The 13,393-nt window shown below is 44.9% G+C and overlaps 1 pseudogene; it reads right to left on the minus strand.

Moving 5' to 3' along the window:
• Positions 1–400: 400 nt before the first annotated feature.
• Positions 401–9,429, minus strand: LOC146195441 (uncharacterized; annotated as a pseudogene).
• Between the last annotated feature and the right edge of the window lie 3,964 nt (positions 9,430–13,393).

The following is a 13,393-nucleotide window of genomic DNA, read 5'->3' on the forward strand; positions in this document are numbered from 1 at the left end:
CGCTTGCTGCACAATGCGAATTTGACAATGATATTGTGTAGCTTATGTTTGGACGGTACACGATGAACCACGTTGTTGTCTTCTTTTGTTACCGGGACACCAACCTCAGCTCCGAGATTAGAAACAATGCTGTGCAGGCATTCTTCGGGAGACTCCGGTATACCTTTTAGTTCTAGATTTTGTCTTCTACTATATTGCTGAATTTGCGTCAGCTCAGTTCTAGCTTTTGTAAGCTCCTTCTGAAGAAAGAGATTTTTTCTCCTCAGTAGCTCTTGGTCGGCCTTAAGCAGAGTTATTGCAGAGTGTCGCTGTAGCTACCTTGAATTGTTCAAAGCCTTCGTTCATAAATGATAGATTCTATAAGACTACTTAAGTCTCTTGTTATGTTCGTCTCAGTTGCTTAAACCTTGATGTTGAGCTTGACGAGTAGTGCTGCTATTTCCTTGACAGTAGTAGGGTACTTCTCAAACAGCTTCTCTCTCTTGGGTTGCCACGACACAGTAGCATTCGATTCATCATCCGCCATTGCTGATGGACGACCCAGGCACACAGTAGATAGATACAAGACTTAAAAAAAACACACAACACACCTGTAAATGCACAAATTTACGGTCGGTGAAGTGCGTGCTGTGGGCGCCTAGCTCGTCCTCAGCAGTGGCCGTCCCTCCCTTAACGACGACTTTATATCCTTTGCTGGGTCGCTGCACCAAGTTCCGGTTCAGGGATGACAGCACCGTGTTTCTTTTCCGATGGCGCCAACGTCGACACGTGCCTTCGAGCTAGTTCCAGTGGGTGTTGCTCTTTGCAAAATCCGTAATCTGTAAATGCACAAATTTGTGGTCGGTGAAGTGCGTGCTGTGCGCGCCTATGTCATATCCTATGTCATATGTGCCCTGTGTCGTGCCGTATCGAGGCCAGACAAACGATGTTTTCTCATTTGAAACTATTTTAGAATCATGCATATATATCTGTTTTTAATCATCATAACCATAATGCTAGACTAGAATGTATGACCTGAAGTTCGAATGCAGGTGCTCAAAAACAGCGCATAGTTATCAGACAACATGTCTGAGAATACACCGCATTTTGATCGTTCCTGGGCCTACAAGGCAAGTCTCAAAATATAAACGATCATTTTGGGAAAACTGAACAGTCGCGCCTTGCTGGGCGCACTTTGTCAATGCAATAGGCCAGGAGGAGTGCTGACCCTCTCGTTCTGTGATGGTCCCACACCCATGTCCATGCAAAAGTATTAGCCAGAAGCCATGCAATGAAAACATTTTGAACCATTTGGAAGCCTTTTTGTATTGGGCCTTTTTGGTTCTATAAGATTCCACTTTTATAAATCGAAAGTGAGCACTCGGTTTATCGCCGTTGCATATTCGTCAGTGCCGCCATTTTATGTTCCAATACTCTGAAACATGGTTACTTTATCCCCTCATGGAGGCCTGCATCAGTGCTCATGTTTCCAATGAGTAAATGCCGTCTTGAATTCTTTGAAAGCTATGGTATAGTTAAGTGGTATTCTGCGCATTTCTCTCACCTGGTAAATTTCTTGGACATATTGTGTTGTCTAGCATTCTTCACGGAATCCTGAGGGCACACAATTTCATTAAAGCGTTAGATGATCTGATTTTAGGAGTTATCTTGGTAAGTACTTTGTACATAATGCACAATAAGCTTATATCCTTTTAAGTTTATGCTCTTTGCTTCGCTTCTCTAAATGACTAAGATCATGCTATTGTTTCGTTCAGAATTTTGATAATATCGATAATCTAATTAGGTTATGAAGCTTTTATTATACGCTCTTTTTTAGCCCGAAATGCCTTAAGCCTCTCCGTAACTACTGCTCTCCTTACCACTATGATTACTTAAGCAACCTTATAAATCAGGTTAAAATTTTCTTTTACTACCTGAACTACGCATATAATTTACTTCAAACTCTTAATGTACACATTATTTTTAATGAAGTCGAATTTCCCCGTTACCAATTTTCTTCTACATCTGATCCTGTGGGCATGTTTATTGTATTTTAATTACGACCCCTTGTGTCAGATACATTATTCTTGGAATTTAAATGCGATTTTCCCAGTTCCAGACAGACTGTCGGTTTCGAGGCCTTCATGCGTGGCGTTACTGCATAAGTTGTTACTTCCCCTCAGACTATTTACCACCATTCTCTCTTTGAAAGGTTTTACCAGTTACCGATATTTCACAGTTGGTTTTGATACCTTAGAATTTATTCTCCCGTCTGTTTCCAGTCAGGAAATCATGTATTGAAGCGTATCCGCTGCATTCAAGCACGGTCCTGATATTTCTTCTGTCTTTCTTATTGTCTTTACGACTGTTTTATATATATATATATATATATATATATATATATATATATATATATATATCATCATCAGCCTGATTATACCCACTGCAGGGCGAAGGCCTCTCCCACATTTCTCCACTTAACCCGGTTCTGTGCTAGCTGCATCCACTTGACCCCTGCGAACTTCTTAATCTCATCCGCCCACCTAACTTTCTGCCGCCCCCTGCTACGCTTTCCTTCCCTTGGAATCCATTTTGTTACCCTCTGCGACCATCGGTTATCCTCTCTTCGCACTACATGTCCTGCCCATGTCCATTTCTTCTTCTTAATTTCCACTAGAATGTCGGTAACTTTAGTTATTTCTCTGACCCACTCTGCACGCTTTCTATCTCTTAATGTTACCCCTACAATTTTTCGTTCCATAGCCCTCTGGGTAGTCCTCAGCTTAAGTAGAACTCTCTTGGTTAGCCTCCACGTTTCAGCCCCATAGGTGAGTACAGGCAAGATGCAACTGTTGTATACTTTCCTCTTCAGCGATACCGGTAAGCTGCTAGTCATTATCTGCGAGTGCTTGCCAAATGCGCTCCATCCCAATCTTTTTCTTCTTGTTATTTCCTTTTCATGGTCCGGATTTGCGGTTACTACCTGTCCTAAGTAGACATATTCGCCTACTACTTACAGTATTTCGCTACCTAATGTAAACTGCTGTTCCTTCCCGAGGCTGTTGAACATTACCTTAGTCTTCTGCATATTGATTTTCAAGCATACCTTTCTACTTTTTCTGTCTACTTCATCAATCATTATTTGCAGTTCATCCCCCGAGTTGCTTAGCAAGGCAATGTCATGTCATATATATATGTCATGTCATGTATATGTCATGTATATATATATATATATATATATATATATATATATATATATATATATATATATATATATGTATATATATATATATATATATTGTGGGGATTCAACATTTTCCGAGCCCGCGCGATGCGGTGTACAACTCTCTTTCTCTTTGGGAGCCATCATCTTTCCCCTCCTTGCCTCCTTCCCCCGGTGCTGTGGCGGAAAGGGCGGGGGTAAGGGAACGGCTCCCTCCTTCCCTCTCCCCCCTTATCTCGGCGGACAGCAGCTTCACCCAGAGAGACGACGCCGCGAGCGTGCGGATGGTGCTATGACAGCAAGGAAGGACATTGGGCGTTCCCAATAAACAGCTAGGCCCACTGGCTCTGCCTCCGTGTGTCATTCTTCACGGCCACAGCTGTGGTCAGAGCTAGCGGTGTGGCTTCGGTTCTAGGAGCTTAGCTGGAACCGCGTGAGAACCCCCACAATATGCATACTAATTTGAGACCTTGCAATGATACGACACCTTCCGATAGCTTCCTCAATCTGCATAATGCTAGGAGTAAAACGTCGTAATATATCTATTTCTTTCTCACCCCCCCCCCCCCCCCCGGCTCTTCTGTGCCGACTCCCTGTTCCTCCGTTCGCTGAAGAGCGTATTCTTTGCTCGCAAATTAGTTCCTTTGGCGAATTTTGCAGGTAACGTCCCCTAGCAACTATTAGAGCTTACGCTATATTCGCCAATTACATCATCTCCAACATGCTGCTGCTTACAATATACTGTCCGATTACATTATCTCCAACGTGCTGCTGCCCTACAGTGTCATTGCAGACACGCTTCAATACAGTGAACTACATACATTTTTACTTCCTCACTGGTTTGCATATTCATAAACGCTTTTCACTACGTCGTCCTTAGAGTAAGGCACGCATAGCCTACATAGGCTATGCGTGCCACGACATCACACTCACATTTAACCATTTAAACACACATCACACTCACGTTAAACCATTCATTTAACTATTACAGCACCTCCCACACTCTAAAGTTTTTAGGATCTCTTTCTCACGAGGTTCATGCTTGTTTATCGAGAATCAGCACCTGCCACCAGACCAACGGGTTCTGGTCTTGATGTGCTAGAGAACTTGAAAACCTACATTATGATCAGTACGAACATTAACACCAATATTGTGCTGTGCGGCGATTTTAAACTTCCAGGTGTCGATTGGCTTACATTTTCATCAGGTAGTAGTGATGTCCATAGTGAAGCGCTCATTTACACTGTTTTGTTTCGATTTAAATCAGTTGGTCAGAGATTACACACGTATTCAGGGTAACAGTAAATCTGTTCTAGATCTAGTTTTTGTACATGGCAACATCCCCGCTGTAGTTCAATGCAAAGTTTTTGGTGGCATTTCAGACTATATTGCTGTCTAGTTGACTTTTTTTTCTGCAGATGACGTTACCAATATAGAAAGATTAAAACTATCATTTGGTGAACCTCTAAATGGCGCTAATAACAAATCTGATGACGTAAACTCAATTTGGCTGAAGTTCAAGAACACTGTACTTCCCTGTATCAAGCTGTTCGTTCCGTTTAAGCTTAGGAAAAGAAATATGACTAATCCACTGATCACGAGAATTGTAATTCATGTAATTTAGGTGAATGCAAAAGTAGGACTATTCAAAGGTCAAACGATCATGTTCTTACGTACACTTAAATCGGAACATTATATCCATTCCTAGGGAGTTTTACACAATCTGGTATCTTGTCTGTCTGCTAATAAGCTCGTTTATAAAATAGAGCCAAAATTAAGGTGTATTAAATAATCGAACTGAAAAATTCGCGGTGTACTCGAAAGCGTATCCGCCAAGCCAGCTAAGACTGCTCTAATTGTTTTCTATTATCATAATTCCAAACGCGGAGCTTCAATGTCCCCTTATTTTGCCCATTCATCACCTATCAATGTGGAGTTCGATGGACGACACTTCACAGAGGGTTTCTGCGTGGCCGCCCCTCGACCAGGCCTCAGGGAACAAGCCCCTCTTTATTGCAACCTGACAAGTATATATACAGACGTAGAGTATGTCACGCATGCGCCCGGCATTGCAACCGTACACGTGCACTTGTTAAGCTAGCTACTATCACACAAGTCGCGATAATGCCACATCATCCCCTTCCCTTTTGGAAAAGCAGCAATTTACAAAACAAAGACGCACTTTAATATACACAACAAATACAACAACTTCAAAGCAAATGGCCTGGATGGCATTCAGAAATACCGTATCGTTCTGGCTTTTTTACTTTTCGACCAAAGCGTGTGACATATACATCCCCAACCGCAGGCGAAGAGGTATCCGGCGGTGTCTGCATCGGGTCACTTGGGACTGTTTGTGCATTTGAAACATCATTTTCGTTCACCTCTAGACCATCTGGGACAGTTTGTGTATTAGGAACAGAGTTTCCGTTTTCCCCGAGACCATCGAGGCTAGACGGAAATTCATACGCCCCGTCAGAGTCCGAACCTCTTTTGGGCGCTTGTTTGGTTAGCGCTCGCCTGTTACGCTCAATCTGAACCCCGCTATCCAAAGCCACCATATACGAGCGTGGTCGCTTTGCACGATGAAGAACCACACCTTCTCGCCTGTAGTCCTTGACCCAAACCGAATCACCCGGCAGCAACGGGAAAAGGTGCGCATGCCGACGATCATAATTTTGCCGTTTACCTTCCCTGAAATCGGCATCTTTGTCCCGTGCTTCTTTGAGGTTGGGCGTCTTGGGGGCCAACTTCTTTGGGTGGAGAGGTAAAGTAGTGCGAAGCCGCCGCCCCATGAGTAGCTCTGCTGGCGTTTTGCCTAGGGGTCCCGGCGTGTCCCTGTACGCTAACGAAGCCAAATGCAAGTCATCCGATTTTAGCAACAGACCTTTCACAGTTTTTACCATTCTTTCTACCTCCCCGTTTGACTGCGGGTACCTAGGGCTACACGTCACATGTTTGAATCCATAATCTTTCGCCAACTGGTTGAACTCGTGGCTAACAAATTGAGCACCATTATCGGTTACCAGCATTTCCGGGATGCCGTGTGTCGAAAACACCTTCTTGGTATGACAAATAACCTCAGCGCTGTTAAAAGAGGTCAGCCGACACAACTCCGGAAACCGAGATAAGTAATCAACTATGAGCAAGTAGTTACAGCCTTTCACATGACAGATATCTGCCGCAACGCTTTGCCAAAGCCGGAAAGGCATCTCAGTCGGGATCATCGGCTCGCACGGCTGGACGCGAAATTGGGAGCACGTGCGGCAGTTTCCAATGAACGCAGCAAGCTGAGCGCTTAAACCTGGCCACCAAACGGACTCTCTTGCCCTTGCTCTACACCTTAACACACCCTGGTGGCCCTCATGAAGATGCTTTAATATTCTGCTTCTAAGGCAGTGTGGCACCAACAGGCGGGTGCCGTGCAGGAGGACACCTTTGCATACATTCAAAACGGCACGATCCTGCCAATAGGGCTTCAAAACAGCTGATAACGAAGGTAGACTAGGCCAGCTCTCCCGGACATAGCGACACAACGTACGACAAGTCTCGTCCTTCGCCTGTTCTTCGGCTACTAAGCGGAAGTGCTCCGACTCTCTTAACTCCGATAACGTGCCAGCAACGTATAACTGTTGATTTCATTGACCGAAAGAAAGAAAATCTTTTGGCCTGGCCCTGGCGCTCTGGAGAGTGCATCCGCTATTTCAAGGTTTTTTCCCGGAACATATTGCACCTCAAAACTGAATCGCATTAGCCGTATTCTAAACCTTTGAATGCGAGGCGGAACCAAATCAAGTGGAGTCTTTCCTAGCAAAGCAACCAACGGTTTGTGGTCTGTTTCTACCGTAATGTGTAGTCCACGCACAAAGCTTTCGAGACGTTCTGCGGCCCATGTTATAGCTAAAGTCTCCTTTTCGATTTGAGCATAGCGCATCTCACTTGGTGTCAATGATCTTGAGACAAAAGCAACCGGCCGCCTTTCTTTATTTGGTTGCACTTGCAGTAAAACTGCTCCTAAGCCGTACGACGAAGCATCTGCAGAAATAATCGTTGGACGTTGGGCATCAAACTTAGCCATACACCTATCTGACCAGATAGCACTCTTCACGCCATCAAAAGCTATCTGCTGAGGCTCTGCCCAGACCCACTGTGTTCTTTTGCAGCAGCTGACGCAAAGGCGCCGTTTGTTCAGCTAATTCTGGAATGAATCGGGAACAATGATTAGCAAGACCTAAAATCTGCGCATTTCTGCAACGTTCTTCGGCGGCTTTATATCTGCAATTGCGCGAACCTCCGCTGGATCCGGGCGTATGCCATCTTGGGTCACGCGGCACCCCAGAAAACAAAGCTCGTTTACACTGATCTGGCACTTTTCTTTGTTTAGGGTCACGCCGTTTTCGGCCAAGCGTTCTAAAGTGCACAACAAGCGTTCGTCGTGTTCCTTCTGACTAGAACCAAAGACAAGAATATCGTCCATTAAGTTCACTACCCCCGGAATTCCATCAAGGATCTCGCACATTTGCTTTTGAAAATACTCCGGAGCCGAAGGTATGCCAAATGGTAGCCGCTCAAAGCAATAACGGCCAAATGGAGTAATGAAAGTTGTGAGCAGTTGACATTCCTTTGCTAACCTCACTTGGTGGAAACCAGAGTTTGCGTCCAGTTTGGAAAACTTGACTGCCCCACTGAGCAACCCGAGTGTTTCATCCACAGTTGGAAGCACAAACCGTTCACGTTTCACCGATTTGTTCAACTGAGTCAGGTCAACGCATATTCGCACTTGTCCTGACGGCTTCAAGACGGGCACTATGCCAGCACACCAATCCGTAGGCCCTTGAATTTTACGAATGACCCCATTCTTTTCCATTTCTTCCAGCTCTTGTTTTACCCCGTCCCGCAGTGGGATGGGTATGCGACGAGCAGTGTGAATGGCATAGGGCACCGCGTCTGGCTTAAGACGAATACAGTATTCGCCTTTCATGGTCCCCAGACCACGGAACAAGGAACTAAATCTTGTCTGCACCACCTGGTGAACTGATGCCTCGTCCACAAACTTCACTATTCCCAACGCTTCTATTGCCGGTAAGCCAAGAATCACATTGCTCACCGAATTGACAACGAAAACATCCTGCCTAACCGAAGCATGTTTCCACAGAATGTCGGCAGTAAACATTCCCTTCACGTCCAACCGGTCACCGCCTGGTCCCATCAAAATAACATCGGTAGACTTTAGTATCTTAGGCAACGCTCGAAATGACCCTGACACCACATTTACCTCGGCTCCCGTGTCAACTTTGGCCGAAACTACACCATTATTAACAACCTGGACAAAGCGTGCTTTTGCTGATGTCGCAGACAAATTCCCCAGGGAAAACGTCCGACAGTTCCTGTTCGGATGCTCCCCCCGAAGACAGTGGACTCCTACCTCCAAATGCCAATGCCGTACTTCGGGTTCCGTGGTCCAGTGTGTCCGTGGGCAGACAGTCGCGAAGTGTCCCCGGCGCTGACACCCGCAGCACAGCGCTCCCCTGGCAGAGCACGACGACCTGGAATGAGGGCCCCTACCGCAAGCTGCACACTTCAGGTGCTCCGAATGTTTCTGGTTTGGTGTCCGCCTATGAACAGTGACGACGTCAGCGCTGGTCAGTGAACCATCACGGTCCACGCTGCTGCGAATATCCTGCTGTTGCCGTTGCACAGCTTCTTTCAGATGTGCCTTTGTTAGAGCACTTTCTAGAGTCAGCGCCGCATCCATTTGAAGAGCTTCCGGTAACTTCACGTCTCGTATTCCACTTACAAAGCGGTCGAGAATCATACGCTCTTTCACCTCCTTGTAGTCATATCTATGGGCCAGCGTATGTAACTGCGTAACATACTGATCCACGGACTCGTCTGGTCCTTGGTGGCGGCGATGGAAGCACGCGCTTTCGTAGACTAGGTTCCGTGTGGCAACAAAATGGGTATCGAACCGTTTCTTCACCACGTCATTTCTTCGAGTCTTCCTCAGACAGGTTGAAAGTCTTGAAAATATTTCGTGCCTGTCGTCCCGTCGTGTACAGCGACGTACGCACCCGAGCCTCTTCAGTTCGCTCGTTAAGTCCCGAGGCAAATCGGTAGTCATCGAATTCTTGTATCCACTCAGGCCATTCGGATGTCTTGTCAAAGTTGAAGCTTGCTGGCGGCTGCACCAGGAAAGGCTGGGAGGATATCTTCGTTTCTTGCGCCATTTCTCGTTGCTGTTATTCGGGCTGGTAACGATACCTTACAACTACCGCGGGTCCAGTATAACCCGGACAACCACTTCTGACACCATGTGGAGTTCGACTGACGACACTTCACAGAGGGTTTCTGCGTGGCCGCCCCTCGACCAGGCCTCAGGGAACAAGCCCCTCTTTATTGCAACATGACAAGTATATATACAGACGCCGAGTATGTCACGCATGCGCCCGGCGTTGCAAACGTACACGTGCACTTGTTAAGATAGCTACTATCGCACAAGTAGCGATAATGCCACAATCAACAACTTATGTGAATTTGCCTTTGTGATCCTGGAAGTCAGATCTTTTTACAAGTTATGGGTTTTTAACTGCATTTCAGATACAGGGCGATTCTTAGGCTACTCCTAGCCACAAAACAGAACATTTTCTTTTATTACAACAGAATTTCTGGGCGGTGCTTAAGCCTTTCGTTAAGCAGAAATATGCTATTAAAAATTTGGTCTACATACAACAGAAAAATTTTACAGAGCAACCGACTAAAAAAACCTACCACAGAAATACTACTAAACTGAAGTAAAACCTCACGTTTAGACAGATAGAAAATTAGTATGTATTTTATATGGTTCGGCAATGACTTCAATGAGACCGGTCATTGCGCCTATATAGACAACATGGCCCTCCTGCCAGTTAATGAAGATCACGAAAACAAGTCATTGAATCTAGAGTCCTTCAAAGCTTACGAATCCGATACTTTATTCTGAAAATCAATCAGATATCATAGTGTTTCGTCCTATAGTCTAGGCCATAGGCATTTTTTAGAAGCAGCCCTGGTTATATGTCAAGCCTATTATAAGTATTATTTGTAAATAGTGTAGTCTCAAAACATGTTGCCTGAAAGCCACGTTAAGTTAAAAATAGTTTAAAACAGACTGGTAAATAAGGCAATAGAAAATGCTAATCTAATAGTAATAATAAAAACCAACATTTTGCAAAATATTTACCGTGGCGAAGCACTCTTGGCTGAAGAAATCCGCGTAATTGACACGAAGTATTTAAAAAATGTGAAATGCGTTGAGCTGAAAATATTTTCAAGCAGTTAAAAAATACAGTTATGTTTCTGCACCACTGTATCTATTCATTCCTATATGCCGAAGATTACTCGCTTCTGCCACACACAATGGTGGGCTTCAGAAGGGGACATTCTACATAGGATGTCATGCTTCAACTGTCACATGACATCATTAACAGATCTAAAAAGGTAAATACTCAGGCTATCCTGGCTATCGACCTAAAGAAAGCATTTGACAATGTCTCCATTATACTACACTAGAGCACCTAAACGAAATTCACCCTGGACGAAAGGCTTAAAACTACATCAAGGCTTTTCTGAGTGAGCGCTTGGTGGAACTGCACTTGGGCAAATTGAAATCCAACTCAATAAAGCTGGGAAACAGAGACAGCCCTCAGGGGGCTGTTGTATCTCCGTTCCTCTTTAATCTGGCATTAAACAAGACCCCGGATAGACTCGTCAAAATACCAGGAGTACAGCACAGCCTCTACGCGGACGATATTACGGTGTGGGCAACTAAGGGCTCTCATTGTAAAATCGAGGCCGCTCTTCAAGCAGCTGCAGTCGTCATCGATGAAGAGGCCAGGAGAGCGGGCCTAGAATGCTCCCCTGAAAAATCAGAGCTTATAGTGTTTCATAAAGGCAAATTAAATGCGCCCTTGACGACAGTCATTATACACGGTGTGGAAGTAACAGAGGTTTAAGAGATCAAGATCCTGGGGCTCAGGCTACAAACTCTGGAAACGCGCCAGCAATCAACAAACTGAAATGAACGGTTCACCAAACAGCCAGACTAATACAAAGAATCACTAATAGAAAACAAGGCATGAAAGAACACGACCTCTTCAAACTCATAGACGCCTTCATCATAAGCAGGATTACATACTCCCTGCGGTAAGAAACGAAGTTGAGAGAATCGACGCCAAGGCTTAGAATGGCTTACAAAGCAGCAATGGGCCTGGTTCGCTCGACTCCCACCAAAGAGCTTCTGAAACTCGGGATTCACCATACCTACGAGGAACTCAGAGAAGCACAACAAACTGCCCAAATAAGGAGCCTATCCAGCATGCCCGCCGGTAGGACAATACTTGAAAGATTAGGTATTGAGGGCGAACCCCTACAAGACTTCCCTCAAACTATTCCACGCGATACCCGAAAGAGGATCACCATCAAACCTCTTCCTCGGAGCATGAACCCCCACGCCCACCAAGGCCGAAGAAAAGCACGAGCTAAGAACCTGCACAAAACTCTGAGCCGGCTAGAGGATGTCATCTACGTCTACGCCGCAGAAGACGCGGTAGACCCTAACAAATATTCGATATGTGGAGTCAAACAGCCCAACACTAACCCAGAGAGACTCGTTATGGTGGAGACTGTTCCACATCAAGACCCCTAGTGGCGGAGGAGGCCGCCATCGCCGCCGCCATCGCTTTTACTAATGCAACACCATAGTAAGCGACTCCAAACTGGCGATCAGTAACTTTGTTAGAGGTAGTCTCCAAACCCGCCTCACAAATACACAGTGAAATGAGAGAATCTCCTCTCGAGAGAGATATCGAATTATATGGACCCCAGCTCATGCGGAGAATCCGGGAAATGAGGCTGCCCACCAATACGCTCGAGAATTAGCCGGCCGAGCGGTGTCGCAAAATCAGGAACCGGAACCTTTCGGTGAGCCAGCCGTGTCATACCACGAACTCACTGCACATTACAAAGCAATGAGAACAACATCCCATAAAATACTGACCAGACAACAAGTAATATGGAGACAGGTATACAGACGGGGACCCTCCCTAATCCAAACTACATATCAAAATTCATTAATAAGGATATGAATCCCTTCTGCTGGTTTTGTGGGGAGAAAGACAGCTTCGAGCATGTGATCTGGGCGTGCAAAGCCCATAAGCCTCCCTCAGAACTCTTGCCTGATCCCTCTAAAGAAGCTTTGGATAAGCTAAGGTCCAGCGATGACCCTGGCATTCAGTTCAAGGCCGTCGAATGGGCCGGCGTTGCCAAAAGTCTACACGGCCTGTGGCACGCTAGCTGACTTCCCCTATTCCTCCCACTTATTGTGAATAAAGTTTTATCTGCCTCAGCGTTCCTGGAGAACGTAAAAAAAAATAATTATCAGACGAAAACACACATTTTAATGTATAAATGAAGGTGAAGTTTTGAGAAGGTTGTCTTTGCTTTGCAACCTTCCTATAACATCAGATCATTACCTAGAGCAAGATAAAGGTAAATAAGACCAATTAAAGCCAGTGCCTTTATAAGAATTTTAACAGGGCGTTTTCGGCCACCCTGGATATTATTTCATCAATTAGGGTTTCCTCAAGCATATTCGCATTGGTTTGTCTGTCCTGGATTAAGCTACGCTCAGCAAGGAAACACATCCTTCTAGCTCCTAGAGTATAGCTTAAAATTGCGCCATATTGCTCAGTCGCATAATCTTAAGCGGGGCTTTAAATCAGTTCAGGTATGCTGGTGTTGCATAAAGACCGTACATCCTCGATTGAAAATTTTAATATCAATTTCATACCTCAATTGGTATATAGGATTGTTGTAGTACAAGCAGAACAGGCATAAACAGGGCTGAATTTCGATTCCGGAAGTTTTTACAATTGTTGCCCCTCGCTTCTGCAAAAATAAGCGTGTCGGGCTGAAACAAACCACACAGGGATATAAAATAACAAGAATACATTTGAAAAATGAAAAAGAATAAAAATTAAACAAAAAGAAAAATTTTGGAAAAAAAGCCGAATTCCGAACTTCGGTCCTTACGCGCCAAAGCGCGTTTCTCTCCTCATCACTCCATGAAAATTTTGTTTGCCTCTTTATTGGGTTGGAAAACTTCCGAGGAACAGTAATAAACAGCTCAACCCTGAATTCATTAGGCTGTGTAAT

This window comes from Amblyomma maculatum, chromosome 3, assembly GCF_055883805.1.
Source record: "Amblyomma maculatum isolate TAMU_Amacu chromosome 3, ASM5588380v1, whole genome shotgun sequence".
NCBI classification, from domain to species: Eukaryota; Metazoa; Arthropoda; class Arachnida; order Ixodida; family Ixodidae; genus Amblyomma; species Amblyomma maculatum.